Here is a 21,598-nt window from a genome sequence, read left to right on the forward strand (position 1 = left end):
GGACTATCCAAGATATGATTCTAGGCATCACTCAGTCTTCCGAAAAAGCGCCCTTCAAACATTAGTAAAATCCTTATTGGCTTTAAGGGATACTGTACGTGTAGTTCAGTTCCGCTGAGTGCGTTCCTTAAATAACCTCCTTTCAGATTTTCAGGATTGACAGAACTTTATTGATTTTAAGCACAAAAAAATAAAAAGGTCAGAGAGGTATGCACATGCATCCAAGCAGCACACCGCATTTCCTTCCAGCTTATTCCACCGTGTCAAAGCAAGAACCGTATAGATTTTGAATGCTTTCTGATTCTCAGATGCTTGAGGAATCTGGGGGTCAAAGGTCATCTCTATTACATGGACCGTCAGAGTTCTTTTCCTGCTGAAACTTTCATATGTTGTTGTCGAGGGTCTGAGTTTTCTCGCTAGAATGAATTCTGTATGTTCAAAATAAAGTTTGAGAAAATTGTCATGAAATTAGAAGATTAAAGTTGTAGTAGCAAGAGCAAGATTCAAATTGGTTTTAAGGAGGGGAGTCGTAATTAATTGCATTACATCTATAGTTAACTCACGATGTAAAATAAAATTACAGTTTTCATACTCTTAACATAAAAGTGAGAAAAATGTTTAATAGAAATATGGTTGCATCTTTTAGTAATTTTTACAGTAATTCCATAATAATTCATTAAAATGAGTAAAAATTCAAAAGATGTACTGCATGGTAAAAAAAAAAAAACGTGTGAGATGTTTATTTGTGTTGAGGTCATTTTTCTGCCACTAGATGGCATAATTGCATTTGTAAGACATTGGTGACAGCGCAGTGCATTTTTCTTTTCATATTTAGAGCTAATCTAATCTTTAACATGAAGTAACTTGCACATTTTTTAAATTGTAAAATACAACTTGACCCCAGTCTCCACAAATATACAGACGCTCCCCACCTTACGAACGAGTTACGTTCCGAACGATCGTTCGTAAGGTGAATTTGTTCGTAAGTTGCTTCAGTGCTATATTTTGTATTATAATTTATGTTTAAAGCCTATATAAGTATATTGAAGGTTTATATAAGTATGTTTAAGGCTTGTACAAGTAACCTGCATTGGTTTGTACTGAAAAAAACTTTTAATAAAATGGAGAGAATACGTACAGTACTGTACTGTACTACGTATGTTAGAGAGAGAGAGCGAGAGACACACACAGTATGTACATGTACGTAATAAGATAAATAAAATGAAGTTTAACTTACTTTTGGAAGATGTACTCGATGCTTAAGGAGATGATGGAGGAGGAAGAGGAGGATTTTATATCATGAGAGATTCTTCGTCGTCGCTGAAATCGGCTTCAAAAGTTATTTCCTGCTTCATGGGGACCGGCGTTTTCTTCCTCCTCCTCCTCGCCACGTTGCTCAGCCTCCAATGAGCTCTCACAGCGCCAATCGTCGGTATTAGCGGCGGAAAGAAGCACTACGCGCAATACAAAATCTAACTTACAGCATTTCTTTACGAACATTTTTCGACATACTGTACGCGCAGAAATGTTCGTATGTACCGTTGTTCGTAACTCGAATGTTCGTAAGTAGGGGAGCGTCTGTATGCATTATTATTATTACATTTATTACTGCTAAATTTTGACGTGGACGTGTCTGCTGCGTTGCGACTGGAATTCCCCCAGTGCAGGCTTTCCAAATTAAGGGGTGTAAAAAAAAAAAAAAGTGGTGTTAAAGGAATTTTAAATTAACTCAAAATTAATGCACACATTTTGACACCCCTAGTTTTAAAATATTAATTACTGTAGCTCAAAGACTGGAATTGTAGGATTCTAGTCAGCACCCGGGCATCCAAAAGTCTGTTCTAAATAATGTTCTTTGTCAGAGATAGATACTAATTGTCATTTAAAAAAAATATATATATTTCACAGAATTAAACATTCTGGGAGTAGTTATGTCTTGGTTGATCAAACAATTTTGAAGATGGTCAGCGGTCTTGACCCCGTCACGTTCCTGTTCCTGTTCAGGCATGCAGCTCAGTGCACTGCGTAGGAAAAAAAACAACTCTGTTTGCCTGTGCGGAGGTTACCGAGGCCGCGCATTGCGGAAGAGAGAGTCAAGTTAAAAAGCCGAAGGAGCTTCTCCCCAGATGTTCGGCTGCGGGAACGCTCATCTCGGAGAGAAATCAATAACTGTGGGCTCCCAGCCGCTTCCAGCTCGACCTCTGGACCTCTCCATCTCAGCGGCGCTTGTTACTTCCAAATCATTGTCCTGGAACATCCACTTGTTTAGCCGAAGGTCTGCAAAGCGGGATATTGCTGCAACACAGCAACCGGCAATCAAGACAGTTAGATGACGACTTTCTCATGAATCAGTAAATGCTGTTCGGTAGCTATGAGCAGGAAGTGAAGGACATGTATGGTTGACAGAAGGGTTTGATGAATGTGCATAGGAAACTGGAACCACTGTTTCAGTATTTTTTTTTAAAGTAGTCCTTACATGCATCCATTTTCTGCATGCAGCTTTGGAGGGAAAAGTCTGGACACCCCGGCTGAAAACAGTTTTCAAAAATCATTGAGGCAGTGATGCAAAGAGCGCTCACACATTTTTCAAAAAGAGCATTTTTTCAAAAGGGGGAAACTTTTTGAAGCTGATGTCAACCCGAGCGGAAACTGGAAAGCTGTGTCGCCGCTTCCTGGACTGGCAGCGCAGGAAATGATATCACGACCTTTACGCTTCCTGAATGAAGTGTCTCAGCGGCCCTTTTGGGGCGCAGGAACTCCTGAGTCAGTAAATCAAGCATTAAATGGAGCCAAACACTCGCGCCCGCCCCGTGCCGCTGCATTGGGGGGGGGGGGGGGGGATGGGCTTTTCAAGTGCTGCAGTGCAACGTCAGACATCGAAAGTCGTTCATTTGGCTCTACGGGCCTGAAATGAGTTTGTTGTCGTTGGCTGATGTTGAGTCCTCCATTTCAGAAGAAGTGATGCAGCTTGTAAAATGGTGACATTTCTCTCCCTGATTATTGCAATTTTATTGACTATTGAGTGTTTTTCCTGGCAGAATTGAGACTTATTGAAAATTACTTCATGACATAAAAAAAAAAATTTTCTTCTGAATATTAAGTTCTTGATAATTTTAAAATTACATAATACATAAATGTCACTTTCTTCTCATAAAATTTAATTTTTTTCAAAATATTAAATCTTTTTTGTCCCAAAACCTCAATCTATAGTCTTGTAAAACAATTAGTTTTATTGATATTAATATTGTTTTATTAATATTAACACAAAAAAAAAACTTTATGTAAAATTGCAACTTAAGCAGACTTGTTTTGCCATCAAATTTGACTTGATTTGTTTTATTTTTTGGTAATATCATGATTTTTTTTTTCATAGAAATTACAACTTTTTTTTTTCTATATTAACTCATTCACTCCCAGCCATTTTCACTGAAGCCAACCCCCTTTGCTCCCAGTTGTTTTACTGGATTTTGACTGACTTTACAAAGCCCTCCGACTTTTGTATTATATTGCTATAAAAACATGGAACCTACCAAAAGAGAGTCTCTTCTTTTATTTCTACTGTATCTGTTTCCGTTTTGCAGCAATTAGCATTCGAATATAGCTAAGTTCCATCATTATTCACAAACCAGGTGTAAACCAGGGGGGGAAAGCTTGATGCAACATGGCTGATCTCTAATACTCTGCTGCCACCTGCTGGGCGTTTTTTTGTAATAACTACCATTGCTTTAAGCGACCTTTTCAGGTCAGAGGCTGCATCAAAGCCTTCTGTATGCTGTAGCATAATTTTTTTTTTTTTTTACAAAAACATATAAATACGTTTTTGGGACCATGACAATATTTAAAATAGAACGGTTTTATACGTTTTTGGGAGCAAATGAGTTAAGATGGTTGTTAAAAAAAAATGGAGGTTTTTTTTCCCAATAATTTTTCCTAAAAATCGGACTTCATTCTTGTAAAATATTTTTTTCGTATTTACAAAATTTAAATTTTTGGGGTAAATTAAGACTTTCATCATGCAAATGGCAATTTCATTCTCTTAATTGTCTTGATTGTCCCCGCTTCCTTTCAACTCAGTCACGCTTCAGAATCATTAATACGACACGTTGCCGTCTAGTGGTCACGCACGTGACGTCCTTATCGCTAGCGTCGGCTCGGCTGACTCGTGCTATTTCCATGTCGCCGCTGCCAACGCTAACGGATGGAATGTGGCGCTGAGGGATGAGAGTGGAACAACGCAAGGAATGAGGAAGTGGGAAGAGGTCGGGAATTCCTTTGCTTTCCTGCTCCTCTTGACCGGAATACTCTGAGGTGTGTGTGTGTGTGTCTTTGCTAAGCTCAACTAATCACTAAAGCAGAAATCAACACACGCGCTATAATTAGCTTTGGGAAAGGAGCCCAGTTAGCGAGTGTCGCGTGTGCATGTCGCTGCAAGTGTCCACGGACGAGCGGCGGGAAGTACCACCTGATGTCTTTGTTGCCGCGCTCCCGCCGAACGACTGTCAGGCTCGACCCTGTTGCCAGGCAACCTTCATCTTCTTTTTGTTTTTTTTCCAACATGCAAAAAAAAAAAACAGCCAGGAAACAAGTTAAGCCCCGAGGGAGGCTTTGAACGGCATCGTTATGAAAACATCTGTATGCGTTCGCCCACTTTTAACAGGCCCAGCGGCTCAAAGGCGTGTTCCCTGTATAAACACGCTTCAAAGAGGTCGGCCGGCGGATCGCGCGGACTCGTGGACAAGGTGCTACTTTGTCCAGGGAGATTCCACACCTCATACATGACTAACTGACCCAACCCAACTTCTTTATTTTTAGTGTGGAGGCCTTTACAGAGAATCTTCGCTTTAAAACAAAGTTATGTTGCTACGGCAGCAGCATAACAACCTAACAAATTGATATGTAACTAACGCCCACACAAGTCTAAACATGACACTAATTAATTTTGTCTTTGCGGAATATGAGTTAAGCTGCTTACGTTTTGTTTTTTTTCTAGCATGTTTGTTTACCTTTCTCACCTATCGCCAAACCCAAATGAGTATTTTGACTATTGCCGCAGGCGAATGCACCCGATTGCAAAAATAAAAATTCGTCCACCATCAATCATTAAAATATTTTTTTTCAGCCATCAAATGGTCTGCAGCGCAGAGGTTGGAGAGCTCATTCCCACCACAAAATGTTGCAGTTTAAAAGTAAATACCTGAAATTCAAATGCCACCCTCTATATTCCCACATTTTTTGACAATTTCAAACCATTCCAACTTTAAACTGTTGAGTTCATCTCCTCCACAATTTTGCAAAATTTCAAAATAAAAGCCAGAAATAATGTATGCGACAACATTTTGCTAAATTTCAAAGCCAAAAATAAATAAATACATTTGGTTTTCTCCTCTAATTTCTACAGTATTTTTGGACCATTTCAAACCGTTCCAACTTTAAACTGTTCAGATCCCCACCTTCTCTGTTCCCCACCACAATTTTGCAAAATTTCAAAATAAAAGCCGAAAAATATATATATTTTTCCCTCTACATTCCTTTCTCTTTTTTTTGATGAAATCAAACTGTTCCAATTTTAACTGTTCAGCCTCATTCCTACCACAAAAGTTTGCAAATTTTCAAAATAAAAGCCAAAATTACGATGTTTTTTGTTAGTTTTTCCCCTCTAATTTCTATACTTTTTTTGCCGTTTCAAACCGTTCCAATTTAAAATAGTTCCATTCATCCCTACCACAAAATGAAAGCTAAAAATTCAGTTTTTTTTTGTTTATCCCCTCTATTTCCACATATTTGAACATTTCAAACTGTTCCAACTTTAAATTGTTTACTTCATTCATACCACAAAATTTGGTAAAATTTAAAATAAATGCCAGAAATTACAATTATATTTTCCCTCTTATTTCTGCAATTTTTTTTAAACATTTCAAATCGTTTCAACTTAAAAATTTTCACTTCATCCCTACCCCAAAATGTTGTAAAATTTCCAAATAAAAGCAAAAAATAAAAAAAATTCACCCTTCACTTTTTTTACTGTTTCTAATTGTTCCAACTTGACCAACATAAGACAAAAATTAAGATTTAGTTTTTTTCCTTTGGATTTTTTCCCTCTACTTTCTACATGTTATGACCATTTCAAACCTCTATTTGGCTGAATCCGTATATATGGGTATTTTTGTTGTTGTAAAAAGTGAAATACCAGGACAACGAACCTGGTACCTGAAATGGAGGCTGTTTACTTTACGATAAACTTAGGCTTTAAACTCTCTTAACAAGGAAGAACATGCTAACCACCATGTCGCCTCCACATCATCATAGTTGCAGTAAATCTTCTCTTAACCATGCCATTTTCTCAGCCTCCTTTTTTAGTGTTACTTTTATTTGACCTTTTTAATTGCTCAAGTAATGAAACATGTTTTTCTCTCGCCGTGATCTTAAGCTAAGTTCGTCCTCCAAACTTTGCCTCTTCTGATGAAGCGTTGAATTTTCATTAGCGTGTAGCCACCCATGTGCCTTCATGACAACAATAACATGCTTAATTATATCAAGTCTGTTACACACTCACGTATACACACCCAATATGCGCATGTATTTAAATAACTTTTTTTTTCATTTTGCTGCGGGTTGAGCGCTAGTATAATATATATGGTAATCATAGTGTGTGTGGGCTGGGAGCATCTCGCACCTCTTTAGAGTCCTTCATTAGATCTATTTCCCCCCCAGCGTGGTGTCATGTCTTTGTGTGTGTGCGCGTGCGTGTCGTACGGCTGCAGTTGAGATGCGAGGCAGCAGACAAAGGAGCATTGAGGCGCCCTCGCGGTCACCCCGAGGCCGCGGCGGCGATGGCGGCGGTGGCGGCAACAATGGCGACATTGTTTGATGTCAGCGCCTCGGGATTGGGCCTCCGGCTCGGAATATTAAACATGCCAACACAAAAGGGCCAACTTGGCCGCTGGGGCATATATCCATTGCGCTTGAAATGTGATTTTAGTTTTCTCTGATGAGTGTGGACGCTATAGTCACAGTGCATCAAAGAGCTTTTTATTCTTAGTGTTATCGACTATCGGAGAAGTGCGAAGGCAAGCAGTCGCAAGATTAACAACCCAGCTTTCTATGAAATTTTGTAGATGGATGGATTTATTTTCATGTCTTGGAAATTGACTTCAACAACTAACAATTTAAATGTATTTGTGTAATAGATTGTCTTTATTCTCATGTACGTCATCCTCATTCGTGATACAGTAAAAAAATAAAAAATAAAAATATCTTCGTAAGATTTTTTGAAAATATATAATTTTCTTGTTTCCTTTTTTGTAATATTCCAAATTAGTTTTCATAAAAAAATAATTTTATTCCCGTAATATTTACATTTTACTTTTAGAATATTTTGTAATTAATTTTTGGAATATTTCTGAATTTATTTTCAGATTTATTCATAATATTTTGATTAAATTTTTTTGGGTCTTCTGACTGCATTCTCAAATTATTATTTTTTTTTTCCAGTAAAAGTTTTATCTTATTCTCACAAAAGAATGAGTTTATTAGAGTATTTTTTTTATTTTATCTTGGTAAGATTTATATATATATATATATATATATATATATATTTTTTTTTCCTTTTTGTAATATTCCAAATTTGTTTCCATAAAAAAATCACTTTATTCCCATAGTATTTACATTTTCATTTTAGAATATTTGTAATTAATTCTTGGAATATTTCTGACTATTTTCAGATTTATTCATAATATTTTGATAATTTTTTCTTAGTCTTCTGACTGCATTCTTTACATTTTTATATAATATATATAATATTTTTACTATTGATTTAATATTTTGATTTCATTCAAAACACAAATTGCTTTTGTTAGCATTTTAGCCAAGATGGCGGTTGCGCTCTAGTTCTTAAAAAAAAAAAAAGAATAGAAAAAAAATCTCACTATCTATTTTCTACAAAGCGTTTGTTGGAATCGTATAACATTGGTGACATTTTGAAAAACAACTTTTGGTCGAAGAAATGCTGCCTAGCTCTTTAGGATTTTGATATTGTCACGCTCAAAATGAAATAAAGAGGGAAGAGGAAAGAAACATCTAACGCGGAGCTAATGAGTTGCTAATTGTTTTGGGAGCGTCTCGCATTGAACAACGTAAACTCAACGTCAACGCGTCCAATCAACTTATTGACAAACCTGTTAGACAATCCGATCAAGCCCATTGATTTTCCTCTTGAAACTGATTTGTGACTGGCGACATTCTCGGGCCCGTCATAATTTCCACGCCTCTCCGCGACGGATTGATTCTGTTATTGATCGCTCATTAGGGCTGCCCGCCGTGTGTGTTTTGCCTCTTTTATGACGGCTCAATCGTTACTTTGACTTTGACGGCGGTGACGGTCGAGAAGGCAAATTAGCGGAGGGATGACCCCAGCGCGCTTTCATCAACGTTGCACTTTTCGTCGGCTACGTGACTGTAATTAAAACAGCCGTTTGTCTTAGGCGGCCAAGGCAAACAGGCTGGTGTGAGAACGAGCACGCAGGTGCAAGCAACCTGCCCCGGGCGGCCTCGCCGCCATGTTTATTTTTGTGTCAACGCGCCTCGTAAAAGAAACGTTAAAAGACCGACGTGTGCTTGAGTGTTGATGGAATTTTTTTTTTTTTTTTCAAAAAGCCTTTTAAAGAAGGTTGACTGGCAGCTGACCTTAGAGGAAATATCAGTGCTGACCACACTGTTTGCCGTAAAATACACCGCTTGGTCACAAAATTAGGCACACCTGCACAGGCTCTTGACACCCAGTACAGAAAAAAGTAAACCTCCACTTGCCTTACAAGTTTTTCCACATATTCTATTTTTATATGGTGGCAACCAACTTCAGCAATTCTTCCAACAAGAGGAAAAAGCAAAAAAATAAACAATAAAAATGACCCATTGTGTTTTTATTTAACTTCAGAAAGTTCACTAGCCTAATGCTAACACACAATGAAAAAGGCCATAGACCGGCTAACGAAGCTACATTTTATTTGAACACAAGGCACATGTAGACAGAAAATATACTACAACAATTCTTCTAGGCATGCACATTTTTTGTCTTTTCAGTAAAAATGGCTTATATTACTGCAATGACTGACTGAATCTAGTCTCTAATTTAGTCTCAAAAAAATCGACTGTCTCCACAATGTTGCTTTTTTTGGTCATAACTCAACGACTTTTATCTCGTAAAAGTAATATTTTGATTTTCTTTATAAAACTGGTCGAGTTATTTGTGTAATAGTAACTTTATTCTCGTCATACTCCATTTTACTCTTAACTCATTCACTGCCATTGACGGCTATAGACGTCAAAAATTCATTTGAACTATTTCTATTAGTTGAACTTTTTTTTTTCACTTTTGTTAACAAGTGTATGAAAACCTAGGGGAAAAAATGATTGTGCATTTAGAACAGGTATAAAATTTGTGATTATTCGTCAGTTAACTAGTGAAGTCATGCAATTAATTACAATTAAAAATTAACGTCCCTAATTTTTAATAATCTTTTCTTTCCTTTTTATCGCGTCAGGCGATTAAATTTTTATTTATAGTGATTAATCGCATGACTTCAATGGTTAAGTTATGATTGATTACAAATGTTATATCTGTTCAAAATGTACAATATTTTTTTCTCTAGGTTTTTATATTCTTGTTAACAAAAGTGGGAACAATTTTAAACTAATAGAAATAGTTCAAATGAATTTTTGACGTCTGTAGCCGTCAATGGCAGTGAAAGAGTTAATTTATTCTGGTTAAACTGTGTCCTTGTTCATTTACAAGGGTGTACGACATCATTTGTGTAGTGTCCAGTTTAGTAAGATTTTTTTTTTTATTATTATGATTATGACTCAAATGTATATAATATTTTGTCTTCTTGTAATGATTTCGCTTTTTTGGACTCACGACTGCCACCTCTGGCCCAAAGCGTAACCGCAGCATCTGTGTCAGGCTCGCTCATGGTGCGCGTGCGAGTACGTGCCCGATCTTAAAGCGACAGCCACAGTTGACAAACGAAGACATGACTTCAAATGAGGTAAGAAAAACAGTCAGAGGGAATCAGTCAGGGCTCTTCGTACTCATCTGGGCATTGGTGGAGCATGTATGATGTAGAAAAAGCTTTAACATTATCTTTTCAATTGAATAAATTCTCATAATGCATTGATTTTATTCTTGTCAAATATGTTGTCATTGTCATTTGTAAAATAAATAAATAATTTTATTTAATAAAAAAAAAGACTTTCTCTCACAATATGCAGTGTGTATATATATATATACTGTATTTGTTTTTCATCATGTTCCTGATTCTTTTTCCACCTTTTATCTCACGTCTTCTTCACACACATAATGTGTACGTGCAAAGAGCGTCAGACGTGTGTGCGTGGGTTTGCATGTCTGTCGCCTTGCATTATCAGACACCACCAAACCCCCCCCCCCCACACCCCATCCCCTGCTGCCTTGACGGTGCTGAACAAGAAAAAAAACACGACAAAAAGTACATACACACAATCCACCCTCCTCGCATGCTGCATTTGACCTCGGCTCCCCCCCATGCACAAAAACGTAACCTTTCACGTCACGGGAAGGTCACACAGACTCTTCGAGATGGAGGTCAAGGAGAGGCTGCCGTCTTTACCTCCAAACGGGTCTCAAGGCGATGTGACAAGGACGACGCAATGGGACGATGTCGCGTTTGGAGCCTGTGGGGATTTACATTGACCCGCACTGTATTACATGAAATTGACATTTTTCTGTATTACATTTTGAAGTGGTTGTGTTTGTGTGTTATAGTTACAAAGTGAGCTTCATCAGAGCAAGTGATGTGTGACAGAAACACACACACTCACCATGTTGCCAGATGGGCTTGTATCCCCCCCATTGCCAGACAAATTAAGTTTGGGCCCCCCTCCCAGATTAATATTCAGGCAAAGTACTGGCTCAATATAATTGAATCATAATGCCATGAATGTACACCAGGGGCTACTTTAGATGCAGCCACCATGTGCATGTGCACACGCGCACGTCATGCCTCAGTTGCCAGCTCTGTATGAATACCGAATGGTTGTTGTATACACATCACACATTGTTTTTAAATGTCACATTTGGTACTCCTCTACTAATAATAATACAACATTTTCCTTAAAATTTCTTCTACAATTAGTACTGTGTCCGAAAAAAAAAAAAAATATATATATATATATATATATATATATATATATATATATATATATATATATATTAGGGGTGTGAATTGCCTTATTGCAATTTTTTTTAAACTCAAATTTAGAAAATACTCATCTGTAAACTTGTACATGTACACTGTAAGATTTGTACGAAAACATATTTATTTATCTAAAACTTTAGGCTTATAACTGTGAGCCACTTTATTTAACAAACAAACTGTTGCAATCTGTTTCATGTTTGAACAGCACTGAAACAAAAATATTAAGGCTTCATGTTCCATTAATATAACATTCTTCCATGCTTAACGTGTGAATACGTAAGACGTTTTGTTGAATATTCCCATGAAAAATTGATGTTTAAAAATCGATTCAGCCGCATATCGAATCGATTCGAGACTTGCGTGCTGTAATATCGCGATATATTGCCAAATAGATTTTTTAAACTCTTTGACTGCCAAAAACGTTAAATAACGTTTAGTAAAATCCTATGGAGGAGTGCCAAAGACGTTAAAAAACGTTTGTTTCAAAACAGAGGTGAAACTAACCATTTTCTATTGCTGATTACTGAAAAACAGAAAAAAGTAGAAACAAACTTTTTTTTCTGATGGAAGATGAGAGTCCAATCTTTCATTTGGTAGTATGTGTGTTTCCATAGTCCAAACACATAATTTTCTGTGGACCTTGAAAGATCAGTCAAAAATGCTTAAATCGGCTGGCACCCACGGCATCCCTTTTCTGAAAACGTCTGGCAGTCAAAGAGTTAACACCCCTATATATATATATATATATACATACAGTATATAAGCACACCAACATTTGCAAAGTTGTGATCTTTCACCATATTTCACCAACAACAACAAAATAAGTCCGATTGTTTTGAAATTCTTCCCTGAATTTCAGATCAATCTATGCTAAGAGAAAAATTTGGAATTGCACCACAAGGGTGCGCTGTTTTTGAGCCTAAAAGGTACACAGTTGTGATTTCTCATAAAGAAAAAGTCAGATTGACTTTGATTCTTGTCCAAAAATTCCTTCTCTATTTTACGTATTTACGTATACAAATATTATAGTTTGACAAATGGAGCACTGTTATTAGCCTATTAAGTTTCAAAGTTATGATCAATACCAAAATAGTTCTATTGACTTGAAATTCCTCCCACAATCTCAACGATGTCTGCAAGAAGGAAAAACTTACAAATGTCACTTAAAAGTCACCCCAAAAAAATGATGATATAAAATTTCTCACACAATTCCATCTTAATGATTAGGCCGTTTTGAATGTTGTCATTCGGAAAGTCTGAAAAGTTACAAAATTCTGAATCCTTATCCGATCATTCATACAGACTTGAAATTCCGAACACAATTGAAGACGCAGAAGAGTATTGAACCCTCAGCTGGAGTCGTGTGCTGCTATTTCAATGCAGCTGCTGTATGTTCCACGTATGCTCCCTTGGGGGGTTTGTGCGCTATAGGTGAATCTAATGTAAGTTTCCCTTTGATGAGAAGAGCGTTTGATAAGGTATGCTGTCTGAGCGAATAGCGTCCTCGTTATCTTGCACACGATAACAAAACGCTTTTGCATGTGATTGTCCACTGCAGGCTGTAAACAAAGTGTCAGACGTGCATGTTTGTGTCTCCTCCTTCAAGGCCTGTACGTGAGAGAAAATAGCTTCTTTTTTTTATATGCATAGTCTTAGTTCGCTGTCTCTAAAAGACATATTTCTTTGAATATTTAACTAGGAACCTAGCTTGGATGCTAAAAGAAATGCAGTTCGGTCCCTTAGGAATAAGCTCATGCTTGGATTGTAAAATTCATCACGTACACTAGATAGCAAGATAGCAACAACAAGAATATATGTATATATATATATATATATATTATTTTTTTACTGCGTAATCCTTTTATACTGTTTACGGAGTATCACCCAAAGTGTTCTCAAGCATTTTAGCATACAGTACGTTTAAAAGGGTTAGGGTTAGGGTTAGGGCGTTTCATCATGGACAATGCAAGTTAACAAAATTGCACTTTCTAAAACGTGTGTTGGGGTAAAAACTCAACTCCGAAAATCCTGACAAATGAAAACACGCAGACAGACTACAAAAACAAAGCGAGTATTGCACCTGTGTGTCGATGTCTCTGATAGCTAAAAATCAGTATCGTACACGCACCAACATTACAATGGCACCTTGCATCTTCGTCGGATTAATATTATTTTAATAATGGAGGTTTTTGTGATTAACGTCTATGAGTGGAGGACATGTTGAAATGTATTTTCAATACAATTCGAGTCATGTAGTACGGAAGCGTATTGCATTCACTTGAAAAAAAAAAAGTCCTGTTTTTCTGACTAATTTTTGGGGGGAGCTTTGTTTTTTTGAGCATTTTTTTCTGTTTTATTGAATATTTTTTCCCTGTTTTTTGAGGGGTTTTTTTTCAGTTTAAAAAAAAATTCTTCTGTTTTTCTGAGTAATTTTCCCCTGTTTTATAAAATATTATATTATATTATTATTATTATATTATTATATTATATATTAAAAATAATTATTTTTCTATTTTTCTGTTTTTCTGAGTATTTTTTTTAAAGGGGTTTTCCCTCAGAGATGAGAGAACAAACCACAATACAGAATACACATTTATTCCTTTATTGAGAGCCAGTAAGTAAACATGACCATCTTGTTGCATATGGATTATGCGGGAAAGTGTCCGCTTCCGCTATTAGCGAGTCTGCAACGTCACTCGGAGTTCAGAGGTAAAATAAAATAAAAAAATTACTCAGAAAAACAGAACACCAGCTCTGTTTTTCGGAAGATATATTTTTTTCTGTTTTTTAAATATTTTTTTTTCTGCTTTTTTAAATATTTTTTTCCTGGGTTTTTTAAAATATTTTTTTCCCGTTTTTTTTTTTAATATTTTTTTTCTGTTTTTTTTTAATATTTTTTTTCAGCCTGTTTTCCAGAATATTTTTTGACATAAAAAAATATTCAGTAAAACAGAAAAGAATATTCAGAAAAACATCCATCCATCCATTTTCTTAACCGCTTCTCCTCACAAGGGTTGCGGATATTCAGAAAAACAGAAAATTTAAATAAAATTAAAAAATATTTTAAAAAAGCTCCCTAAAAAAAATAGTCAGAAAAACAGTTTTTTTGTTGTTGTTTTTTCAAGTGAATGCAATACGCTTCCGTAATGTAGAGCATGTTATATTAAAATAAAAATGAATAAGCGGTTTGGAAAATGGATGGATGGATTATTGAAATTTGAAAAAGTTATGTATAAGCAGTTCAGAGAATAAATGAATGCAAGACTGCATGTAAACTTATGGTTCACCTGGTAAATTAAGAACTACCAAACATGCTCAGCAAGGTTTTACTAGAAATTGACAAATGTTGATTACATGTGAAGTGCCACAAAGCTCTGACCTAGAACCCCTTTCTTTCACTGTTAAGTGTGAAAAAAAACATTCTCAGCCTTATTCTAGGCCCACAGTGCTAAAAGTGAAAATGCACTTTTTCCATTGAACCTGCTGTTGAGTCGAGCGTTTCAAACATGAATCGGGTCAAAGCGGCTACCACCTGGTCCCGCACACGCATTTATGCGCGCTCATGCGAGGTGCCGCCAGTAAACAGTGTGACTCACAGCAACACTTTTTCTTTTTTCTTTTTTTTTTATCCAGAGATCCTACTGTGGAGCAACCTAGCACTTAGCATCAAAGTGTCAGCATCCAGAGGGGCTTTTAAAGGTCATGTCTACACTCATCTGTGCATGAACAGAAAATGATAGGCAGGTCCCGTGAGCATATTGTGTGTGTGTGTGCATTTGTATATATACCGGTATATATATATATTCGATTTTTTTATATGGCTGGGAGCCAAAAGTGTTCCAATATATCTAGAAATTACACATGCAAAATATTTATTCAATATATGATGGTTTAGGGGGTTCCACCATATATATATATATATATTTTTTTTTTACTATTAGTAAATAATGGTCAATGGGTGCCAAAGCGATGTGCGGTAAAACAAAAGACTTCTTCTCAAGAAACTGAAGTGACATTCATTGATTCAGTTAGATATGTATAGTCTCATTACATTTTACCATCATATCTGTTGTGTGTGTGTTTTTACTTTTATAGTCATAACATCAGCTAGCCAACGTTTGCTAGCCACAGTTAGGCTAGTTAAACAAACCTATTCAAAACATGGTTACATCATAACATGTTAAGATGGACCAGGATATTTTTCTTACAGTATAATAAACCCTGATGGATATTAAATGATAAATTCTTGAGTGTTAAAGGAAACAAAACCGTTTCATAGCTAAAATGGCACAGAATAGCTACTAGTAATGATTAAGGGTGTGCCCAAAAAATCGATTCTCTTAAGAATCGCGATTCTCATTTAGTCTGATTCAGAATCGATTTTAAATGTCCCAAAATTGATTTTATTTAAATTATTTTATACTGTGTGTGTGCCTTTATTTGGAGCGCTGTTCATGTTGCACCCGATTTGGCCACTTGGGGGCAGTGTGGTTCCACGCGGTCTAATACACTGTTAAGTTGTAGCCACATTAGAGAGTAGAAGGAAAAAGTCCCGATCAAGTTATTCCAATAAAAGTTGTTGTTTTTCTGCGTGGAGCCGTTCTTTTGAGTGATAGAATTGCCGCGATTAGCGCGCTAATTAGCATTAGCAAGTCAGACTGGAGTAGATCATTACAATTCCTTGCACATCTATAGATTGAAGCAAAAATCATTGTCAATCAAATCATTTTGAATCAAAAATCGTTCTTAATCAAAAATCGGTTCTGAATCAAATCGAATTGTGAGACATTCAAAGATTCCAACTCCTAGTAATGACCCAATGATTGTTGAGTACGTTACACTATCATATCTGTAATTGTCTGTGTTTTTGTTTGTTTGTTTTTTACTTTTACAGTCAATTAGCAACCCCCTTCGCTCCGGGCTGTTTTACTGGATTTTGACTGATTTTGCAAGGCCCAAAGAATATTGTGTTCTACTGCTAAAAAAAAACATGGAACCTACCAAAGAAAGATTAGAGTCTCTTCTTTCATTAGGAAAAAAGTATGTTTGTATCTGTTTCCGTTTCGCAGAAATTAGCATATGAATATAGCTAAATTTTGTCACTTTTCACATTACTGGTGAAAACACTGACAAAAAGAGCTTGTTGCAACATGGCCATGGCTGATCTCTTATACTCTGTTGCCACCTGCTGGCTGTTTTTTTTTTTTGTTTTTTTAAAATAAATAACTACCATTGCTCATGTTTTTGTTGTGTTTTAGAGGATAAAAAAAAAAAAAAAGTAATATGCACCCAATATTTATTTATGCAATCAATCAATGCAGATTATTTTTTGAAGGGAAAAAAAGGCAGTGTTTCTTATTTCCTGAAGTGTTTAAACCTCGCTTTTAGAGACACTGAATATTGATTGTGACTCACACACACACACACGTGTGCGCACACACAAAGTCTCCTGTACTTCCTGTTGTCTGGCTGTCACACTCTCAGGTAGCGGGGCAGAAAGAGGAGGTGACAACTGACAAGCACACACACACATACACGACTACACAAACCACTTAATATCTCATCTGGCTTTTTTTCAGTGGCGCTCACACCTCTTCTCTGTCTCACACCATTTGTGTGTGTGTGTGTCACAGTCAGGGTTCACCGGCGGGTGAGCTGGCAGCGTCGCCACGTTACTGTATTCTCCATTTGACTCTGACTGTTGACTCACTCCTAGATTTGTTTTTGTATATTTTTGGCCGAGCTTTCTCGCCCCTGATGTGAGAGGAAACGCCATATGGTTTATACGGCCCGCTATAATTTGTGATATTGTTGTCGTGTTAGCCTAGCGTGCATATTACAGCATTTTCTGTTATTTTTGTGGATGGCTATGCTAAAATATAGAGATATGGAAGTCAATGTGAACAGCAGCAAAATGAGTCAGCAGCGTAAAGGGCCGATGTCATAAAATAAATTAAGCCTCAATAGTCTATAATATGGAAACAGCTGAGAATTGGGTCAAAAAATAACTCAACTATGGGTCAAAAATGGACCGATCAATTTGACTTTGAGTCAAAGTTTGAGTCAAGAAATGAGTCTTTTAGTGTAAAACAACCACTGATCTGAATATATGACTGGATAGCCCATACACACAAGTCACAGGGCGGCCATCTTGCTCCTCCCATCTCGCGAGAAGACGGTATACGTACAGATGAGACATATACAGCTCGTAGGCAGGGGGGTTTGTGTGTGTGTGGGGGGGTTGTTGCGGGGTGGTCAAAATTTTTTAACAAGAAAAAAAATAACAATTGGACGGTATGTGCTGCTTTGAAAATCCCCTTTTTCTTTTATCGCTCAGTTCCTTAGACTCCAGTATTAGATTTGGCGGAGGTATCTTTTGTTGAATTCCAATTATATTATAATTCTTTCATAAAAATAAACATGTTTCCTTCTGTAAACATCATTAAGCATATAATGTATACATGTATTTAAGTAATGTTCGACACTGTAAATGTATAGGATCGTATGTCGAGAAAACGATTTTTGGGAGGAGCAATATGGCGGCCTCGCGACTTCAAAAGTCTTCCAGTCATATATTCAGATCAGTGAAAACAACTCATAAATATTGGTCAGATCCTTTACTTGGTGTCAAAAATTGGGTCATTTTGTATAAAACAACCCAAAAAAGTTGGGTCAAATTGACCCATAAAGTGGATCGGTCCATTTTTGATCCATAATCGGGTTATTTTTGACCCAACTTTTTTAGAGTGAATATTACATAATTGTATGGAGACACTCATCAACACACAAGTTGGGATTAAAGCAGCAATACATTAATAGAGTCATGGACATGCCATTGAGACTAAGATCAGAGTTGTTTGTCATTTTGTTAATTTTAGGCAAGAAAAATTCCGCCTTTTTTTTTTGTTGCCTCTGTGATTGAACCGCAGCCTCCGCGCAGGCGGACATCAAGTCGATCTAAATAAAGCCTGGCTCGGGCCCTCCCACGGCCGGCCCTCTCAAATTGCATAAACGCTTTCCCCCTGTCACTTTAATGCGAAGCCTCAGCGCAGTGCGCATGATTAAATGCGCGCGGCTGTGTGATTATGGTCGTAAAGGGACGGGCCGAGATGGGGAAGCTGTCAGCCGCCGCCGCCGCTTGCGCGCCATGTGGCAAGCCGTCATTTTCAGACATTATCGTGCCCGCCGCTTGTCTCATCTGCGGGCAGCTTGGTTGCGAATATCCCACCTAACGTCTTTTTTTTTTTTTTTTGCAAGGCGACACATTACACAGTAAGTCGATGTACACACACCTATTATTTAACATCCCAAAAATATATATAAAAAAAAAAAAAAGAATTCCTAAGGTGTCGTCATTTGAGGACAACAATAAAAGCACTCAGTGTGGGCTAATAGAGTGGGGCGGGTCAATCGGATTTCTGGAGAAGGTATTTTGTAGAAAAGGCTTAATAAAAAAAATGACACTAGAAAAATAGGAACTCTTTTGTGCGTAATAATAGGAGAGTATACTGTATTTTCACCACCATAATTATTTAAAGGCACAGTCCCCGTTATGGATTGTATTTCTGTATTTAACACACACATAAGGCGCAGCGTACTATTGGGCACAACGGGGCTAAAAACAAACGGTAGCATGTATGCTAAAACATACGGTAGCAAGCATTCGAATGTATGTTTTAAAAAGGCAACGAAAGCAAAACAGTGAGTTCGGTTGTAGTTTAGAATTCAATATTTAGCATTGTACTCATGTTATTCGTTGGCTGACATTTGCCTTTTTACCTATGGGGGAAAAAATGCATGTAAAAGGCGCTGACAATATGATTTTTTTAATATAATTATAATAATAATAAATATAATAACTAGTTATTATTTTTTTCAAAATAAATTATTATTAATAAAAAAATAAAAAAATATATATAATCAGTATCTCCGTTATGGATTGTATTTCTGTATTTAACACACACGTAAGGCGCAGCGTACTATTGGGCGCATGCTAAAAACAAACGGTAGCATGCATGCTAAAACATACGGTAGCAAGCATTCGAATGTATGTTTTAAAAAGGCAACGAGAGCAAAACAGTGAGTTCGGTTGTACTTTATAATTCAATATTTAGCATTGTACTCATGTTATTCGTTGACGGACATTTGCCTTTTTACCTATGGAGAAAAAAATCCATGTAAAAGGCACAGATAATATTATTTAAAAAAAAAAATATATATATATATATATATATATATATATATATATATATATATATAAATATAACTAGTTATTAATTATTTCTAAATAAATTCTTATTAATAATTTTTTTTTTAAATCAAATAAAAGATAAAAACAAAAAAACAAACAAACAAAAATATATATATATATATATATATAATTTTTTTCTTCTTTTTTTTAAAGATCAATAAAACAGTTCTGATTGGTCCAGATGTAAATAGTGTTTTATTGCAAAGTTAGATGGTTATCTCTAAGTGAAGTTTTTTTTTTTTTAATGAAACTAATGGCTTTTTAAGGTCATTGTCATGAAATGTAAACAGACCCAAGTCACTGAAACTATCCCAACTCCCCAAACTCCACTTTCCCTTAAGGTGCATCACATTTCCACTGTAGTATCAACGTAATAAATTGTTCCAGATGTCCTATTCTGTCCCAAGAGGTCCAAACATTCACAGTAACACACACACACACAGATGATTGGTAACTGTGACTGCACACACACACCCGACTGGTTGGACGTCACTTTTCCCGCAGGCCTCCAGCCAATTAGCCCACTAGCGAGCTAGAGCGGAGAGAGAGAGCGAGAGCAATGCTAATGCAAGCAGCTGGCTGGCGGAAAAGCCCACAAAAGGCGGCTTTCCCTCTCCTCGCTTAATCTTCTTCCAATCTGCCCGCTAATGCTCACCCACACCCAAACATTACGGGCAAATCCCAACAGGTAAACCAAGACGTTGCCGGGCGGAGAAATCGATCTTAGTGTGCCAGACGGACTCTTTGAATCCACCGGAGAGGAAAAAGTGACTTTGCTCACAAGAGCGAATAAAACGTCAAGAATTGTTAAGTGACGTCAGGACAGTAGGGAATGATAAATGAACCTGAAATGCAGGATTCATTGAAATTGGGCATGGGATTGAATTGGATTGAAATAAATTGGGAATCAAAGGATCATGGGGATTGCAGTCTTCACTGTTAAAAGCATCTTGTAGTTGCTTCATTTACTGTCAATAAATAGCGCAGTGTATTCGTTTACGTTATAGTTTTCAATACCAATTGTATACTTAACACATTTTAATTCACTATCTTGTCCATTGTTTTGACATAATGGGATTAATTAATGGGACTCCAATTGGGGAATCCAAGATGGATGACATTGTGGCATCACAAAGGGATGAGAATGAGAATGTTGCTGCTTATGTGATTGTTACAGTTGTTCCATGTATAATATTACTTTATATTACACTATATAACTTATAACAAATTATATAGAAAGCATACATTTTAAATAAAGGGATTACTGTGTTTAATGGGATTTCAATGGGGAAATCCAAGATGGCTGACTTTGTGGCACTACATAGGATTATGGGAGTTGTAGTCATCACTGTTGAAAGTAGAGGTAGAGAGAGTAGCGAAAATTGTACTTAAGTAAGAGTAGTTACTTTAGAATATGACTCTTTTAGTTTTTATTCATTTGTTTAGTTAAATAATTGGTTAATTTGCTTAAAGGTAAATATTTCTTGACAATAATATGTTATATAGTCTAAACATGACATCCTGATTAATATTACATTTGTGGATTATGAGTTATGCAGCAAAATCTAGCCGTTTTTATCCATATCAGGCGTCAGCCATTTTGCTACTTGCTGTCAACTGAAGATGACATCACAGTTGCTCAGCAGGTAACGACCAATCACAGCTCACCGGTTTTCTGAAGCTGAGCTGTGATTGGTTGTTACCGGAGATCTGAGCAATATTGATGTCATTTTCACTCGACAAAAGGTAGCAAAATGGCCGTCTTCTGATATTGATAAAAAACGGCTAGCATTCCACTAATGCAATATTAATCAAAATATCATATTTGGACTAGTTGGGCTGCATAGAACATATTATTGTCCAAAAAAAAGGGTTGACATCACCCTTAACTCATTCACTGCCATTGACGCCAATAAACGTCAAAAATTCATTTGAACTATTTCTATAAGTTTAATATTTTTTTCCACTTTTGTTAACAAGAGTATGAAAACATAGAAAACAAATATTGCACATTTAGAACAGATATAAAATTTGTTATTAATTGTGAGTTAACTTAGTGAATTTATGCGATTAATTACAAATAATATTTTTAATCACCCGATGCCCCTAATTTTTA

The sequence above is a fragment of the Vanacampus margaritifer genome, chromosome 14 (assembly GCF_051991255.1).
Source record: "Vanacampus margaritifer isolate UIUO_Vmar chromosome 14, RoL_Vmar_1.0, whole genome shotgun sequence".
Classification (NCBI taxonomy): Eukaryota; Metazoa; Chordata; class Actinopteri; order Syngnathiformes; family Syngnathidae; genus Vanacampus; species Vanacampus margaritifer.